Consider the following 21,347-nt stretch of genomic DNA (forward strand, 5'->3'; position numbering starts at 1 on the left):
TATTTTCCTTCTTTTTCCCTTTGCCTGTGTTCTGTGCACCTAGATGGCCTTTAGGATTTAATTAAGAAATAATTGAGTTTCTTATGTATAATTGATGTTATATCGAGGTTGTGTATGTGTGAAAATTTATTCAGTTACAGTTTGGGCGTGTCTGTGATTTATTTGTTTCCTGAAGCATGAAAAATTTGATGAATCTGTAGCCTCTGTTTTTGTATTTAACTGCTATAAACACATCTTAGGAATGGTACTGGGCTTAGATGGAACTCTTAGGATCAGTTTAAAACCAACTAGACAGGTAGTGAATGGCCGGAAACACTGCAAAAAGTTGTAGGAGCAACAGAGGTTGGAGGAGGCTCGAGGAGGAGGAGAGAGCCGGCTCTGGAATGCAAAGAGCCAGCTCCCCCATCAAAAAGCCGGCTCTAGGAGAGGTAGATCCGGCTCTACCCTCCTAGGAGGTGGCTCCAGGTGTATTTAAAGCCTGCTCCAAAATCTGGATAAGGCTCTTTCTCACATATAGTTTCAGAACTTGGTTTTTACGATAAATTTTGAGACTGTAGGAATTGGGGACTGTTTGGACTAAGTTTGGGACTTCACTGTATGACTAAAAAGTTAATCCTAGGTATTATTAAGACCTTTAAAGGACTAAAAGCTTACGTTTAGTCAATGGGACAAACGGTATAAAAATTACTAATTTTCTATACGGCTAACGGAGGAAAGATGGATTAATTGCCTAACTAAATTTTGGCAATGTAATGGGATGTAGGATGGTTATAAAAACCTACTTAGAATGCATGATAGGGTCCTCTATATATTTATTTTTAATCTGTACATGCTTTGGGATCTAAATCGTTGGAACAGTAAACTTTTCAACTATTACATAGATTACTATTGGTTTTCAATTGCTAGTATAACAAAACCATTTATGAAAATAATTTGGATACTAGTTGGGACTGTAAATTACTCAGTTATGATTTATATATTGTAATGTGCATGGATATGGAGGATTGTATGCACCGATATGGGACGGTGGCATACTGGGGACGGTTTAGCTCAAAACGCTAAGACCTAACCTACCAGATGAAAAGTATGGATTGTAAAATATTGAATCCATTAATGTGTGTGAGTTGAATCAACTGACTAGGTTGAATGACCCCCTGGATTAATTGGTTGTGGTTAAATCACTTCAACTGAATAAGTTGAGTGCTTATCTGGACGGTATTTTGTATGTCTCCTCATTAAATAAGTGAATGACAAACTATGGTTTCTGACGGACTTTAGATATATGATTATGGTACCACGATATAAGCGTGAGTCTTAGAGTCGTTGGTTAGGGTGCGTATATGCAGTGGATGCGTAGCTGGATTTAGTAGGTATGTGTACCCTGTTAGGTCTAGGTACTCATGCCCACCTTTGGGTGCGTTTCCGCATATTGCCTTCTATTCAGGTTGAGACCTTTACTATAGTCCAGTGAATGTCCTTAGTGTGGATATATATGTATATTTATGGATTACGTAGTTTTGTTGAGGATATCTAAGGTGTATCTGCGTATTGGGCATTGTATGGATTGCAGTTGGATTAGGACTTGCATGTGGGCCTGACCCACTTCTTTATTATTCTTTTCAGGTAACGGACGATTCCAGTCTTAAGCTTGATCGTGATAAGTAGGGACTCTCATTCATTCTACCGACGATGTAGGATTTCACTTCAGGATTTAGTTTTGGAATATCTTTACTTTCAGTTTTTCAGTTTCAGTTGGAGTTTTATTTCGAGGTCCACTAGTTGGATTCCCAAGTTATAACCTTGGAGGTTTTTGAGCTGGATTATTGAAACTTTATTATTTGAGGATTTTATTTTAGTTTCTATCAGCTTAAACTTTATTTCTTATTTCGGTTTGTATTCTGTGTTCATTATAAAATATTAATTGTTTGATATCCGTCAGGTTTGGGCCTGGGCCTGATCAACCCGTGTCTCAGATCCGAGGGGTATCACAGTGTATCTTTCATTTTTTGTGCAGGTTGATGGAAAATGGCTTCATCTTTAAGCTCATGTAGCAAGAAGTCAAGAATGTAAGCATCAAGTCCAACAAAAAATTTGTATTGTGATTGTGGAGTTTTGACTCCATTGAAGACTTCTTGGACCGAAAGAAATTCAGGCAGAAGATTCTATGGGTGTCCAAATTACAAAACAAAGTCATGCAAGTTTTATAGGTGGGAGGATAAAGAATTATCAGAATATTACAAAAGGTTTGTGTTTGATCTCATGTGTGAAGTGAGGAAGTTGAGAAATGAGAGAAATGAAAACTACCATGAGGGTCTGAGTCACATAAATGGTGGTAATAGTTGTAATGGTGTTTGTGTAGGTTTTCTTCTCGGTTTTTTTACTTCTATTGCAGTTACTGTAGCAATATTTGCAGTTGTAAAATGAATACTGCAAAATTTATGAATCTGTGAACCTGTGATGCAAAACAATGTTTGTCTACTTTTATTGGATTGTGAACCTGTGATTGAAAATAAGGCACGCAAAAAATTTTACAACTCATATACCAATGTGTGGAGCTGTGCATACACATCACAAAAAATACTGTCATTCAAGTGAGTACACATCACAAATAATATTGTACTAGACACTGCATGCACAACTACTAACAGTAAAGTTTCATATACCAATGTGAACTTATGGATACACATCACAAATAATATTGTCATTAAAGTGTGTACAACCACAAAAAGTCATTGAATTGATTAGAACACTGCATGTACATGAAGCAAACAAGCCACCCATAAGTCCGGAAGCAGCTTTAAGCAAAAGTACACCAAAAGAGTTGCATCCAAAGTCAGTTCAACCATTGTCCATTGTCCTACAAGTAAAAAAATGAATGTATTAGATGTGCAGACATTTATTACAAATAAATTAATGGGATCAAACTTTTTGGGATTGTCCACATACCATAGATTCCTGGGTAGCAAGTGTAAGGTTAATTCCGAGTGTTTCAGATTGGGGCACATAAGTAACCTTCACATGCAATAAAAGTAGACAAACATAAGTATGGCATGCATAGGTATTACACTCATAAATTACACAGTGAAAAAAAAAAAAAAAAAAGAATATATATTACCTTTTGTTACACAGTTGCATGTCCTTTAGCTCTAACTGATCTTGCACCTCCCCCACTGCTACTTTCTCCCACAAACAGCCCAGTTCTTTTCAAAGGAGGCCTTCCACCTTTGCCTCTTGGTGGTTTAGGAGGTGCTGCATCATTCTTGCAGCTTCTAACATTGTGCCCTTCCATCTTACACTTTCCACACCTCACTTGAAAGTTCCATTTCCCAGAACCAGCCTTTTTAGCTTTGATATCTCTCAGTTCTTCAACACTTTTTATTCTTTGCTTTGTTGGCCTTCCTATTTTTGGTTTTTCTCTCAATGGTGGGAGTATTGGAGGATATCCTTCAAAGTTCAGAATTTTTCTCAAACAAAGTGGCTTCACAATGTGTGCATATATGTTAAGGTGTGTCTCCCTGTGTTAGTAATGACTCATATAGTCTTTAATATTGCCTCTCCTAGAATTGATAACAGCTGCTGCATGTATACAAGGTATACCAGTGACCTCCCAAACCCTACAACTGCATCATTCTCTCCATTACTGTCAACCTCATATAATTGTGGTCCTGCAGGCTGTACATGACATTTTCTATATTTCAGCCTCAGTTTATCGACTTCATCCTGCACCTTTGGATATAAAAGACCATGTTGGCCTTCCATGTATTCTCTCTTATTATTACACCTTTTTAATAAGTACCTCCTTATCATTTCAAAAATGTAAATCAATGGTTTGTTCCTGGCCTCTAGAATTTGCCTATTCCAAGACTCACACATGTTATTGCTATTTAAATCACACTTTGAGTCCACTGTAAAGACACATTTGGACCATAAATGGTGAGGGATTCCGTTCAACCACTCAAAAGCATCATTGTTTATCTTCTTAATGTTTGTCATGTGATTCTTGAACACCTCAAGTGTAAATGCATTAGAAGCATTCAGGAATTCAGTTTTCAATCTGAGACATGGAAATTTCTTCCTAAAATTTTCATACATATGTCTAGCACAAAACCTATGGTCATTATTCTCACATAACTTGTCCAACACAAAGTTAAAAGTTAACTGATAAGGGGGACCAATGATTGCCATCAACTCATTAATAAACCACTGCCAAGTGGCTTTTGACTCAACCTCTACCACTGCAAAAGCAATTGGGTAACAACTATCATTTGGGTCCCTACCAACAGCACTTAACAACTGTCCTTCATATAGCCCTTTTAAAAAACAACCATCTAGCCCTACAAATGGCCTGCAGCCTGCTTTGAAGCCACTCCACATTGCTTCTAGACAATAAAAAAACCATCAAAAACCTTTCTTTACCCTCCTTGTCAATTTCAGTTTTCACTTTGCATACACTGCCAGGATTTGTCTGCATAACAAGCTTACAGTACTCTCTGATTTTCATAAATTGCTCTTCAAAATTACTTTCAATCATTTCCAAGGCTTTAGCCTTAGCTCTGCTTACCTTGAATCTAGAAACTTGTATCTCAAAATCCTTTTCAATTAAGCCACTTAAACCACAATTCTTCCAAGTTGGGTCCACTCTGAATTGGTTTATGTAGTGCTTGGCTATGTACCTAGATGTTGCTTGTCTATTTGTTTCAGGTGGAATACAGTGGTGTGTAATTCTATATGTCTTGATTTGAAAGCTATTATCACTGCTATTCTTTGAGACGTGAATCCTCCAACCACATTTACTAATACACACAGCAGTAATCCTATTTTTCTCATTTTTCTTAAGCCTGAAATCATATTTGTGTTTTATAGCATGGTCCCTCAATGCTACCCTAAAATCATCTGCACATGCAAACTTCATCCCAATTTCTAAGGGTTTAATGCCCAAATCCCTCTCAACAACATATTCAGTAGCCTTAATGGTACTATCAACTTCCTCATCTGATGAGCTATGAACACTCCACAACTCATCACTTGGTGCATATACAGAATCTCCATTTAAGTCTTCTACTTGACCCCATAAAGCTTCAATATGACCATCTAAGTCTTCTGAATGGGAAGAGGATTGGGAAGAGGCATGGGAAGATGAGTGGGAATGAGAATGAGGTGCAGCTGTAGTTTCAAGTGCAGGTGCAGGTGCAGTTTCAAGGACAAGTGCAGGTGCAACTACTAGTACCTTCACCAATGAAAAATTCTTGTACATTGCAAACATATTCAATAGACCATTATCAGAGACTATTAGCACATGATTTCCATTACTAAGGTCTCTATAATAGACTTCACTTTTGGGATCTAAGTTCAGTAGTGCCAACTTCTCTTCAATTTCAAAATATGACATGCGATCGGGATCACAATTATCAAATTCATCAACTTTCCCCCCAATATAGTAATAGTGGTCCTTATCAAATTTTTCATCATAATGTATCTCAATTGTATACTTTTTAGACATTATGAACAGCACCTACAAAAATTTAAACAAACAATACTAATTAACATCAAATTACATGCATGTGCAGACTAACATCAAATTACATGCATGTGCAGACTAACATCAAATTACATGCATATGCACTGTAAGGATAAGAATATACCCAATATATTACATGCATGTGCAGACTAATATCACTGTAAAAACATTAACAGAACCAACCTCAAATGCCAAAAAAAAATATAAAAAATAAAACATTACACAAGTTCAAGGCAGTTTAACACTTTGTTAGACATGTGGAGCCCAAAACAAGAAAAAAAGAGAGACAAAAGGCCCTCATTTTTATCTCAAACCGTAACCCTATTTTTATAAAATAACTATACAATACACTGCAATAAACATGAAGAAGACAAAGTGGAAGCTATTTAACTATAATCGAAACAAATAGAGACATGTGGAACCCAAATTCGTTGACAATCGACACAAAACACTAAAGGGGACCACATTGATTCGAATAAAACCCTTTATCGAACAGAAAAATAACAATAACATCACAGAAACTATTGAATCACACAAATACAAACGCTATCACATAAATACCCTAACTTTTATCATTATTAAAGAAATCAGAAATGTGAAAACATAAAAACCCTAACCTCATAAACGCGTTTTTTCCTTTCAATGGTAGCACTTCGTCTTTGATCTCAAACCCTAATAGCCAAAAATTACAGATCGTCCACAATCAAGCCACGAAAATGACTGTCTGCTTCGTCTTTGGTGTCTGTGTTTGTGAGGGGTTGTGTGTGTGTGATTGACAAAAGAGATGACTGATGGTCTGGCTTGGGTTGAATAACCCTAATTTAGTGTATTTAGCCCAAACGACGTAATTTTGAGTATGTTATGTTTCATTACCCAAAACGACGTCGTTTTGTTCAATCTCTATTTAGGTCATTTCATCTTTTTCAATTTTTTTTTATTATTAAATAAAGATTATTCGGGGGTATTTTCATATTTTTGCCCACCCCTCTAACAAAAAGTCCTTATTTGCAACTTTTTGAAATTTGAGGGGTCAATTTTGAACGACAGGAGTGTTATTTGTAACTTTTTCAAACTAGAGGGGTGTTTTTTGCACTTACCCCATTCTAAATCTTTTGTAACTCCATCTTCACTTAACTATGATATCATGTTATTCTTGTTCTTTCATTTCCTTGTTATTATTATTCTTGTTGTCTTTATCTTATAGTGTTGGTGAAAACCATATAGTTTTTTTTTTTGTTTTATTTATTTATTTATTAGATATCATGTCTTTTCTTACTCTTTCATACCATGTTATTTCTCCTTTTGTTTTTTTCCCTTTGTAAACTGTTATAGAATCATTTTTTATTATTAATTATTACATTGAAAGACGGGTCAAATACTCAAATGTGCCCGGTGGTAACCTATTCCTGGGAGAACCTAACCTCTAGCCATTGATGTCATGTGGAGGGCATATCACACATCCCTTCACGTTCAAAAAGTCACGAGGCATTCGGCATGTGTTATGATATTATTTTTTTGTATATTAATATTTAAATTTAGGTCCATATCATATTTAAAATGATTGATATTAATTTGAAATAGTTCATAACATATCAAATTTTTTGGTCAAAATTTGTATCACCAAATTGCATATTATGATATTGGAGCAGAGGAACTAAATTAAGTAAAATTTTAAATTTCCCAAAACAAATTTTCGTTACCAAAAATGGTTTCGATTTCTATCTAAAGCACTCCTACAACAAAACGGTTTATACATACGTTATGATATTGACAGTGTATGTAACATACCTAAAATTAATTATATATAGAATCATTTATTGTATTTGGTCACTAAACAAACTCTAGCAACTTAAAGTATCGAAACATAGCGGCGTTGGTAGGGATTTGGGAGATAAGTCATTTAGGTTTTGCTTTCGAACTGTGCTATTTACTTAAACGGTGAATGTATTATAGGGCCGATACACGTGCTAAACAAAAACTCTAGTAACTTAAAAAAGTTGTTTAGGATTTGAGTGAGATAACAATGCAATGTTACATGTGGCAATCAAGAAAATCATCATCCTTACATTTCGAAGACAAAAACCCAAATTTTATTGAAGAAGGTAAATTGTTTTTAAATTTTTAAATTTTCATTATTTTATTCCCAACTTGCATATGTAAAGAGTTGGTTACAAAGTGTTCCACATTTGTTTAGAAAATTGCAAGTGTTGTAGAGAGATAAAAGAGTATTCTACATATTTGTGTAGAGAATTGCATAATGTAAGAGAGAGATGAAGGATTTTATGCGTTAAAATGTTAGGTTAATTACACTAACATTTTTTTAGGTTTGGCAAAATAATATATTGAAATATTACAAGAAATTCAACAAAATCCAAAAAATAAATAAGTAAAACTCAGAAAATAGATCGCTTAATTCTTCACACACACTAATTCTTTATATATATATATATATAATATTATGATATGTATATTAAATGAGGGTGTTGATGTTGTTGGATAACTAATGGGGTAATTTTGTCTTTATATAATTATGATGTTTAGATTAAAAGGTATTAAAAAAAAAAAAATGAGAGTAAAAATATCATTTCACACCCATTTTGACAATATCAGTAACAGAAAAGTGATTTGGGTTGTGAGTGATAATATTTTGAAAGATATTTTAATGTGATATTTGACCAAACTTGAGAAGATATTAGTGTAATTAACTTTACTAAAATTATTGAAATTTATAAATTAGAGAATATTCTAGAAATGTAGAGAGTTTAATAGGAATTGTAAATATTTAGATGGTTAAATATAGAAATAAAATTAAAATAAATGTTAGTATATCCTAACCCTTCATTCTAAGGGGAGGAGGGGGTGGAGGTCTCATCACTAATCTATTTAAATATTAGTGAGAGTGTAAGTGGTAGCTTGAACATAAATTATTAAATTGCCTTTTACGAGTGTTTAAGGATGCTTTTAAATGTATGACTGTTATTGTGAATTTCAAAAACTTTAACGTGTGATTTTCGTAAATATAGAAATTTTATTAGAGTCTAATATTTCCACTCTCACGGACAGAAGTTAGTAGCAACAAGTTGTGTAAAAGAAATAAATAAATAAATTTAGAAAATTTTCACAAAATATTGATGGTGTTACCTAAGAACATTAAAAACACACATTACTAACATAAACAAATCAAGTTAATGTACGAAGTAAGATTTTAGACCTATCTAGAATATTCAGCTAACGCTAACTCTATTAATATTATAACCACCTACATTCAACTAACCCTAACTCTATTAACATTCTAACCACCAACAAAGGGGATAAATAGCAAGCAAGCCAATTCGAACAAAGCTTAAGCGAAATTGAAAATTAATTTTAATGAATCACGGTTCATGTAATTGGATTTTTGAGGAAGAATTTTGTTATTTGGAATTGAGATCTATTTTAGCTTCCCAATGATTTAGCTTTGTCAATTATGCCTAAAAACTGGTTTTGCAAAGCAATAATTTGACTCTTTGGTGTCTGGTCCTCCTTTTCAATTAAGTGTTTCATTTATTTTTTATTTTTTTTGTCATGAACATCTATAATTCTCCCAAACATATTAAATAAAACTTCTACTCTTACCATTTTATGTGTGACATTGACTAATTGAACTTTTAAGTATTCAAATTGTCCACATCTTTCAGTTATGTATAATAAAATTTGAGAACAAACAAATTTTGGACTTTAAGGAGGAGAGATGAATTCGATTTTTTTGAAAATTCCAGCGTTATGCTTTTCAAAAATACTTTTAAGAAGAGTAAAGAGCAACAGTTCATTTAATTTCTACAACAAAAATAATAATTATAAAAATTAAAAAAAAAAATTGTAAAATACTTTCTGATTCTGTGTGGATCCAAAAATTAAAATGATATGAAAATCTTCTTGCAATTTAGAGAACGAATATGAGAATTAAAATTATATTCGATATATTTATTGATGGTGTTACATTCAAGAATAAAACCTAACTAAAATAGGTAACTAATTATACAATAATCGGGAAACTAATTACCTACTAATTAGTCCTAAATCAATGAGTAAATAATTCAATCCTATAGCTGTACAATCTGTATAATCCCAGATAAAATCTCAACACTCCCCTAAGTTGGTGCATAGATGTCACACATGCCCAACTTGTCTAAAAATTTTGAAAACACTCAATTTGAAACTACTTTAGTGAGAATGTTGGCTAATTAATCCTCAAATCGAATTTTAGGCAATTCCACAATTTTCCATCCAACTTCTCCTTAATGAAGAATCTGTCTATTTCGACATACTTCGTACGATCATGTTGAATTGGATTATAGGTAATATCACATGCTGTTTTATTGTCACAATATAGTCAAATATGTTGCCCAGGTAGATAACATAAATCCCGCAAGAGAAGTCTTAACCACAATGCTTCACAAAGTCTAAGCGTCATACTTCTGAATTCAGCTTCTGCACTCAAGCGAGCAACAATATTCTGTTTCTTGCTTCTCCATGTAACAAGATTACCTCCTACAAAAGTAAAGTAACCAGAAGTAAATTGTCTATCATCTATAGCTCCAGCCAGTCAGCATTAGTATATGTATCTATGTTTTGATAATCAACATTTTTAGTGAACAAAATTCAATTTCCAAGAGCAGATTTCAGATACCTCAAAATGCGCATAACTACATTCATATGTTATTCTCCAGGATCATGCATAAACTGGCTAATAATGCTCAATGCATAAGCCAGATTCGGTCTCGTGTGTACTAAGTACATCAATCTCCCTACAAATCTTTGGTATATTCCTTTATTAGCAGGTACTTGATTGGACTCAACACATAACTTCAGTCCTTCTTCCACTGGTATCTCAATTGGTTGACATGTTGTTATGTCGGTATCTTGTAATAGATCTAAGGCATATTTTCTTTGAGACAGAACGATTCCTTTATTAGATTAAGATACTTGGATTCCAAGAAAATATCTCAAAGGACCTAGATCTTTCATTTCGAATTTTCTGGATAAGTACTTCTTCAGAGCCTTCATTTCTTCAGGATTATTTCCTGTAACCACCATGTCATCTATATATACAATGAGTGCAATGATCTTACCCTGTTGTTTCTTAAGGAATAACATGTGGTCAGAATTGCTCTGACGGTAGCTAAAGGCTATCATAGACTTTGTGAATATTCCAAACCATGCTCTCAGAGATTGTTTTAACCTATATAATGATTTCTTTAACCTGCACACCTTCCGACTATACTTTTCGAGTATCATGCATCCTGGCGGGAGATCCATGTAGACTTCTTCAGATAATTCACCATGCAGAAAGGCATTCTTCACATCGAATTGTTACAATGGCCAATTCAAGTTTGCAGCTAAAGACAACAAGATTCAAACTGTGTTGATTTTGGTTACAGGTGCGAACATCTCTGTGTAATCGATTCATAGGTTTGGGTGCAACCTTTTTGCCACCAATCTTACTTTAAAGCGTTCAACTGTGTCATCGGCTTTATACTTAACAGTGTAAATCCATCGATATCCAACTGGTTTCTTTCCTTGTGAAAGATCAATGAATTCCTAAGTTTCATTTTTCTGCAAAGATTTCATCTCCTCATTCATAACTGTTTTCCACCTAAGGTCAGCTAAGGCTTCCTACACACTGTTAGGAATAGATACAGTAGATAATTGATTTATAAATGACAAATTTGATTCTGACAAACGACGGTTCGACACATAATGACTCATGGAAAACGACATCCATTGTGATAAACATTCGTCGAGTTGGAGGGTGATAGCAGCCATACCCCTTTTGATGAGTAGCATATTTAAGAAAAACACATCGCAATGCTCGAGGAGTTAGCTTGTTGCGTTAATACTTATGGAGGTGTACAAATGCTACACAACCAAAAACATGAGGAGGTAGATTTGGGACGGTTGGGGCAACAACTGCGTCAATGAGAACCTGCAATGGTGTCCAGAAGTTAATAGAGCTGGAAGGTACTCGATTGATTAGACATACTGCAGAGGTAAGTGCTTCTCCCCAATACGATAACGGCATATGAACTTCTATCAATGAAGCACGAACAACCTCCAACAAGTGTCGATTTTTTCGTTCTGCAACCCCGTTCTGCTGGGGTGTATTAGAATAAGTGATTTGATGAATAGTTCCATGTGCTTCCAAATACTGCTGAAGGTTAAAATTCTGATATTCTCCACCATTGTCACTACAGAGAATCTGAACATGTGCATTGTATTGAGTTTCAACCATCCTATAAAACTTTTGAAACAATAAGTTCACCTCACCTTTGAATTTCATCAAGCACAAGCAGGTCATCCTGGTACAGTCATCAATAAAAGTTACAAACAAACGTGATCCACCTAAAATAGGGACTTTGGATGGACCCCAAACATCAGAATGTATAACCATAAAAAGAAGTAGACTTTTCGTCAAACATAATGGAAACGAAGCCCAGTGGCTCTTTGCTAGTTCACAAATATCACAGCGAAAACTAGAAATATCAAATTTTGCAAACAAATTAGGAAATAATTTTTTCAGATAACCAAAGGAAGCATGCTCCAGACGTCGATGCCATAGCCAGATTTCAAATTTCTTTTTCTCCCCCTCAAAACCATCCACTGTCAATGTTTGTCGTAACTTGTCGGACCTTTTCGACATTAAGTCCAAATAATACAGCTTCCCTCGCCTAATACTACAACCAATCGTCTGCTTTGTTTAGATATCCTTAAATACACAAAAATCAAGCCAAAAAATTACAACACAAGTTAAGGCTATGGTTAGTTGGGAAACTGACAAAAGATTATAATCTAAAGATGGAACAACTAACACATAATCTAAAGACAGATTATTAGTGAGTGTCAAAGATCCTTCCCCAATAACTGGGGCTGAAGTACCATTGGCAGTAGAAACAAATTTTTGTGAGGATGAATGAAGATGTGAGACTTATCTAGAATCAAATGTCATATAATCTGTGGCACCAGAATCAATTATCCATGCACTATTAGTAACAAGTGTAGAAATATTTAAAACTTTACCACCATTATCTGCAGTTACTACCAACCCCAAGGCCTTTGCAGCACCATCATCATCTGTCTTAACAACTGCTGTAGTGGAAATCTTTGTCGAATTCTTCTTCCAATGGCTACGATCCCACCATTCCGGATATCCCACAAGTTTGAAACAACGACTTTTGGTGTGACCAGTCTGATTGCAATGGGTGCATTTGTAGGTAAACTTGTCTGCACCGTTGGTGGCTTTAGGTTGATTGGGTTAGTATGGTCCAGCTAGTTTTGCTTAGACCGGTTTCGAGCCATCATGGCTGAAGTTTCAGAGGCATAATTTGAGTTAGTAAGACTAATCCCTGCATTAAAAACATCTTTAAATTGGACAAAATGATTTCGTCCCAGAAGATTCAATATTTTTTTCATTCATTTTTTTTTTTTCTTTTTTTTTTTTATACTAAGTATTACTATGATACCAATTTTTTTTTTTTTTTTAATTAAACAAATACCAAACTAAAAATAAAACAAAGTTGGCTTCAAATAAATAAACATGAATATGCTATGCATCAAAAAGATCGACAAACATCTGACGTACTGACCTAAGTTACTTGTGCACAAAATAAAGCAACGATTGACCAAAATGACTCAAATGCGTATACGCATGAGGAAACTTGCTCTGAAAACAAGGGAAAAGATAATGACAACGCCTAGGAAAGAGGAAAAAAGAGAGGCTAGAAGAGAGGAAAAGGCGGAAAAAGCAACAGTTTTGGATAAAGAGTATTGAAAAGGAATTGCTTGAACGTCTTAAGAAGGGAGTTTATTGCGACATATATAATTATCCTGTAAAAGAATACAATAAAGTTCTTGATATGGAAGGACTCCAGGCTGCTAGTGAAGCTGAAGAGGAAGATGATGATGGTGAATGTATAGTGGTTCAAGGACGGATATCATCTTGCAATTCAGAGAACGAATATGAGAATTAAAATTATATTCAATATATTCACTAATGGTGTTACATTCAATTTATAAAACAAAACTTAATTAAAATAGATAATTAATTATACAATAATTAAAAAATTAATACCCTACCAATTAATTTTAAATCAAAGAATGAATAATTCAATCTTATAATTGTACTTTCTGTATAATCCCAGATAAAATCTCAACAAATCTTATTATGCAGAATGAAAAGAAAACATTAATAACTACTTTATCACCCAGGACAAGGAACTAATATGAGATGAGATGCAGACAACAAACAATTTTGCTTGGTATTTGGTTTTGGCTAAGAAATGAGTGACAGAGTGACATGGTTTAGCCTAGGCCAGGTATATAACCATTATGGACCACAAAAGTCAATGTCACGTTCATTTTTTTATTTTATTTTTGTTAGACGTGACATTCATTTCATATGATTCTGAATTTCAAACATTTCCAAATCAATTTCACTTGAAGCAGATGGTGCGGCCTGTCCGGCTCGGCCAATTAAAATTAGACAACGTAAATAGAAAATTAAATAAAATTAATATATTTGTCTATATATCAAGTTATAACTGATCTAATTAGGAATGTCAATTTTTACCGCTATGCCAAAGTCCCGTCCCGTCTCACCCCATTAATAACGAATATGGGAACACTTTTTATACTGTTGGGATGGGTATGGATACAAATTTTATACCCATTGCGACTTACGGGACGTGCAAGGGTTCAGTATACATGTCTTAAAGGCCCGTCCTGCCCCGCCCCGCTAAGCATATAACTATATATATATATATATATAATATTAATAACTTATTTTAGCAGCTTACCCAGTTACCAATCCCTTACAATCCTAATTTGGGATGTAAACTTGGTATTAAATTTGTTTTTGTTTTAGTTATGGTGGAAGTTAGAGTTTAGAGCTTTTTGTGATTTGGTTGTATTAAACTTTTATTTTTGCTTATTATGTTCTCTGAATTATGTTATGTGCATAATATTTTTTTTATTTTTGTTAGGATACATAATTTCATTTATGTTGTGCACATTTAAATAGTAGGAGCTTAAGTTCCAAAAAGTGGGAGAAAAAAAATTATTAGTGGGGCAGGCACATGGGCACAGTATTTTCCAACAGGACGGGGCTGGACATAAAAATTCAACCTGTCGCGAATCTCGGGGCGGGTATGGACTTGACAAAATTTAAAAGAGATGGGGCGAGATTTAGGGAAATCCGCTCCAAATCCACCCGTTGCCATCCCTAATTCTGACCATATAATCCGTACCACTATATTGAGAGAGATGCTTAATTTCTCTGTTATTTTGTAACATGTATAGGATATATATCTAAGGGTCAGAAGTATTGCACATTCAATGAAACTTATTCTACACTTTTGCTAACTTAATTGCTACTTAAGTAATTTAATGTGATTGATGAGCTCTCTTTCTTTTCTTTTTGCCTTTTCTTTTTTCTCTCATATTTCTAAACAAATAGCAGTTTTTCAAGTACAATAATTTTAAAAAATTGTATATCCCACCACTTGCCTATCTTCGTCTTGTCATTTTCTTGGGAAAGGGCGTCCCCTGTTCGGAATTTATACATATAGACTACATCGAGAAATCAATACGTTGTTTTGGATCATTTATTCGGATAATTATTATTTGACATATAAGTAAAGATATGAAAAATATATAAGCTATATATTCAATTTCTTTTACCCAAGTGTTAATTGATAATTGACTAAGATCATATAATTATTTCTTGTTATAGTAGTTTGCTTTTGTAAAATTATGATCTTAATTTTGTTACAATTCTCATGTTAATCTTATAATATTATTAATTTTATTTCAATTTTTATGTTAGTCAAATATTATATTAAAATATCTTTCGAAATATTATTTATCGTTATATTGTAGGTATAAGTTACACGTGAAATTATGTAAATTTTTGTGTATTTTGTAATGTATATTTTACAATTATTTTTATTTTTTAATTTTTATTTGGCGTTTCCTGATCGTGAATGTCTTTTACGGTGTTTGACATAGGTTCGTAGCACTCGCAAGAGGCATTTATTTGTGAATGGTCCCCACCTGTCATTTCAATATCGAATACTACAAACTGGTGGATGAGAATCAGAGATACAAAAAAATTGGATGAATACCCTCCATAATAATTTCTTATTAAAACTCGACGAGTGACCGTAATCTTTCAACCATTTGCTCATAAATGCATTTTATCAACAAAAAAAATGCCACAAAATATTTTCTAAAATTATAATCCTAGCCTTCTATTACCTTTAAATAAAATCTACCACAAGGGTGTTGTCATGTTGAACAGCCAATATTAATGGGACCTGCGATAATTGTCTCCACAAGTTGTTGATACGGTGTAACTTTTTCTTTTCTTTTTTTCAATTAAATTTTTAAATGGTGACACCAACATCCAACTATTCAAGGAAGCCTCGTGATCCTTAAGTGCCAGTTTAAAAAAGTATAACCTCTTTTTTTTTTTTTTTTTTCTTAAGCGAAATGGATTGTTTTGAATCGGGTAGGAACAAGTGTTCCCTCCATTGAAATTTTTTATTTACAAAATTTTTTGTTAAAATCTTAAAAATTCTCAATTTTTTTTAACATTCCATTATATATTCTTGTTTCTAAACCCGTTAATTTACCATTGCGTTTCTTATTTTACTAGATTTTTCAAGTAAATATTTGTGCAATTGTGTTGCTCTGATGCAGATTTAAATTTCAGCATTTTGTATAAAATAATGTTAAAAATGATATCCATAATACATAGTAATATTTTCTTTCCACACCCCCAACTAGAAGGACTAAAAGAGATGCACGAGGAAATACACATGTAAAGAGTTGGTTATAAAGTATTCCACGTTTGTTTAGAAAATTGGCAATTGTTGTGAAAAAATAGAAGAGTGTTCTATGTATTTGTGTAGAGAATTGAATAATGTTGAAGAGGCGAGGATTCTAAAATTTTAAATGGCTAAATTAATTATATTAATACTTTTTTATGTTTGGTCAAATATCACATTGAAATATTTTTTAAAAAAATTACTATCATTCACATTGTAAATATTTAATCCTTTTTTCACTTACACCTCAAAAGTTACTTTTCAAATCCACTTTTTACATGTAAAAAATCATTATTACCCCCTTTGATTTTGTGTTGACTTACTAAAAAGGTGTTTAATGTATACAATGACATTTATACTCCTATGGGGCCCATATTAAGTGACCAAAATACCAATTGTAATATATGCGTATATATAATTTTTACAAGAAATTCAACAAAATCCAAAAAATAAATAAGTAAAACACAGAAAATAAATCGCTTAATTCTTCACACACTAATTCTTCATACATAAATGTATATATGTGTGTGTGCGTGTGTGTGTTGTTGCATAACTAATGAGGGTAATTTTGTCCTTATATAATTATGATGTTTATATTAAAATGCATTAAAGAAATAAGGATAAAAATATCATTTCACACCCATTTTGACACTATCAGGAGCATAAAAGTGATTTGAGGTGTGAGTGATAGTATTTTGAAAGATATTTTAATGTGATATTTAATCAAACTTGAGGAAGTGTCAATGTAATTAACTTTAAGAAGTTTGTAAAAATTTATAAAGTAGAGAATATTCTAGAAATGTAGAGAGTTTAATAGGAATAGTAAATATTTAGAAAATTAAATATAAAAAAAACGTAAAAAATAAATGTTAGTTATTGATTATAATATATTCTAAGTTCCTAACCCTTCATTCTAAGGGAAACTTAGGATATTACTGAGAATGTAAGTGCTAGTGTGAACATAAATTGTTTTAGCAAGCGTATGGTTGCTTTTGACGATGTTTTCCTCACTGAATTTAAAGTGTATGAATGTTATTATGAATTTCAAAAACTGTAATGTGTGATTTTCTATTAATTCTATAGCCTAGTATTCTATTTTTAAGTAGATTCGAACGACATTCTAAAAAAATTTTAATATCAATCCATTAGAGTTAATATTTCCATACTCAGAAGAACAAGTTATGTAAAAGAAAAATAATAATAATAATTTAGAAAATTTTCACAAAATATTGATGGTTTTATACACTACATTAAAAAAAACAAATTACTGACATAAACAAATCAAAATTAATGCCGGAACTAAGATTTTAGACCATGTCTACATTCAGACAATCATAAATCTATTAATATTCTAAATACCAATAAAGGGATAAATAGCAAGCAAGCCAATTCCAACATAGCTTAAGAGGAATTGAAATTTAATTTTAATGAATCAGGGGTCATATAATTGGATTTTAAGTTGGAATTTTGTTATTTGGAATTGAGGGTCTATTTTAGCCTCCCAATAATTTAGCTTTGTCAATTTTGTCAATTTAGCAATGCAATAATTTGAATATTTATCTCGTTTTTTCATCGTACTACTTGACAAACAAGTCATAGTAGTAACGAAGTGAAGTGATGGAGAAAAATTCCAATTCATGTAAGACTATTTTAATCTTTTAAGTTTTCAAATTGTCCACATCTTTGAGTTATGAAAAATAAATTTTTGGAAAAACAAATTTTTTATTTTAAAGAGGAGAGACGAATTCAATTTTTTAGAAAATTCCCGTCTTATGCTTTTCAAAAATACTTTCAAGAAGAGAGGAGCAATAGTTCATTTAATTTCTACAGCCAAAAATACATATATATTATAAAAATTAAAAAATTCACATTTGTAAAATACTTTCTGATTCTGTGTGGATCAAAAAGTTAAACTGATATGAAAATCTTATTCTGCAGAATGAAAAGAAAACATTGATAAATAAATTAATTAATAACCACTCTATCACATCCAGTGACAAGGAACTCTAACATGAGATGCAGCCAACATACAATTTTGCTTGTATCTGGTTTTGGCTAAGAAATGAGTGACAGATGAGCATGGTTAGCCTAGGCAAGTATAACTATTAGTGTGACCACAAAAATCAACATCACATCAGTCACTGTATAATTTTAAATAGTAACTTTAATAATTCGCGTAAATCATTAATCACAAATAAACATAAATCACAAAATTTTAAAATTTAATTATTTTCACATAATTCATAATGTGTAAATAAATAGTTAGATATAAATATCTCGATCTCTGATTGTAAATCAAGATATTTTATGTGGAACGAATAACGTGATAAACTGCAATAGTCAAAATGTAGAAGTTGATTTCTCCCTTTTGCATATATAAATGTTATAGGTGTTGTTTTCATAATTGATGAGATATATGCAGTTTTATAAAGGTAGAGAAATGACCCCTTTTTTTTGTAAGTAATCTTAATTTCACTTTCCATCAAAGTAAGGAATAAATAGGAAAACACTTCTCTAATAATGAATGACTATAAATGTAATTTATAAGTTGACCAAATAATATAATATTAATCTGATATCTATTTACTTAACCACTCATTAATAAAATATATCACATGTCCAACTCATGTGGGCCACACAATTAATAATTAATCTTACATAAATTACCAATATGGTGCGGCTTGTCCGCATGGTCTCGGCCAATTATAATACAATAAGACAAATAAACAATTAAATAAAATTAATATATTTTATTACGTGTCAAATTATAACCTTAAATTATTCTTATATGCACATACTAAATAATACTAAATAACATGGGTTCTTTACACATTTTTTATATTGCGTAGTTTTTTTTTTTTTTTTTTTTTTTTTTTTTTTTTTTTTAGCACTTTATCTTAAATTAAATTTAAATTAAAGACACATTTTTTTCTCATTTATTCTCATAATAAATTCAAGACTGGTAAATATATATATGCATTGCAACTGGAAAAAAAATTGCAGAGTGAGACACTTCCCTACCCTATATGTTCCACAACTTATATATCAGTCACAATATATATATATATATATTTGGGTAAATAAGTCGCAATTATATTTTATAGGAAAATTATATATTTTATGACTTTTTTATCGGACCGTATAATAATTTGATGCGGCAGTTAATGATTGTTGTACACGTTTAGAAAAAATATACATATATATTCTTTTAAAAAAGTGCTCGTTAGACTCTATTTATTGAGTAACTACAAACAAATCGATAATTTTTGCAGCAGTACTCATATTCATAACACAATGAACTTGCTAATAAGGCATAAAAGTATTTAATTAATCCACTAGCGGATCCCAAGGCATAAATTTCTGCAAATAAAAAAGAAAAGGTGTTCCTTTTAATTGATCCCACCACTTGCATGTTGACAAAGTTTTTGCTGAAAATATGGAAGAGCTCGACTTGTCATTTTCTTGGGAAAGGGTAAGCCATTTATACACGAACACCTCCTCTACCTTGGGAGTAGGAGGAGAAATCGATTCGGAGTAATAAATATTTGACTTATCTAAATAAATGTGTTAAAAATATTAAAGTTATAGTAAAAATTTCTTATTTGCTTTTGTAAAATTGTGGTCTTACTTTTGTTTCAATTCTCGTCTTGTTGCACTTTTTTAAGTTTAAGTTGAACCGAAACAGGGAATTGAAAAGTTAATAATTTGTAAATTATAATTTTTGATTGTTCCTCGTGAATTTTAATTATATATATAAGTTATAAGTCACGTCATGTAAATTTGTGTATTTTGTGACATAATTTACAATTTTTAAAATTTTTGGCATTTATTGATTGTGAATGTCTTCTATGAATGTTTGTGATCACACTGGTAACAGGGATTTATTTGTGAATGGTGCCCTCCCACTTGTGTCATTTCAACATCCATGACCACAAACTGGTGGATGAAGGAGAAACACATAAAAATTGGATGGATGTCTATAACCCTTTCATTCACTTGCTCATAAATGCATTTTATCCAAAATAAAAAATAAAAAATAGTATATTTTATATTATTACAATCTTAGCCACCTATCATAAGGGTGATGTCGTCCTAACTAGCCAGGTTAAGCTTCTTGAAATTTTTTTTTTTTTTTTTTTTTTACACGGATTGGATTGTTTTGAATCAGGTAGGAATGGACCTATTAAGGGCTCGGTGGTGCAGCAGCCCCCCACTAAAAAAATTTTATTTACAAAATTATTTATAATTTTTGTTAAAATATGAAAAATTCCGTCACTCAATTTTTGATAATACAGCATTATATACTTTTGTTGTTCAAAGTCCGTTCACTCTTATACAATTTTCTAAGTGTTATGACTAGGTCTTGTGATTATTTCTTACTAGATTTTTTCAGGTAAATATTTGTGCTAGTGTTGCTCTAATGCAAATTTAAATTTTAGCATTTTATATAAATTAATGTTAAAAAATCATATCTACCATGCTCTCTCTTCTCTGTTCCAAAATAAGTTTTTCGTTTTGAAAATCTAACTAATGATTTTTAATATTATTTTTATTTTATTATGATTTTTATTATTTTTTTGTTGTATTAGTAATAAATAAATTACCAAATTTATTTCTAAATGGATCCAAAGTGATGTGTTGGTTTAATTTTCATAGGATTAATGCAAGGTTAAATTAATAATATTATTAAATATATATATATATTCACTTTTTAAATAGAATGATTATTTTATTTGGAGACAAATAAAAATAAAAATGTTGACACTTATTTAGAACTAATAAGTAATATTTTCTTTCCACACCCCGACAAGAAGGAATAAAAGAGATGCACAGGGAAATACACATGTCATGCATATGTTTTAAGCATTATATATATATATATATATATATATATATATTTAAATTTTTATATGTGTATAAACATAGTACAGACTTCACTTTCTGCCTTTTCATTTTTGTGGTTGTGG

The sequence above is a fragment of the Cornus florida genome, unplaced genomic scaffold (assembly GCF_030987335.1).
Source record: "Cornus florida cultivar Cherokee Brave unplaced genomic scaffold, ASM3098733v1 CherokeeBrave_3.0.0_Hap2_Chr02, whole genome shotgun sequence".
Classification (NCBI taxonomy): domain Eukaryota; kingdom Viridiplantae; phylum Streptophyta; class Magnoliopsida; order Cornales; family Cornaceae; genus Cornus; species Cornus florida.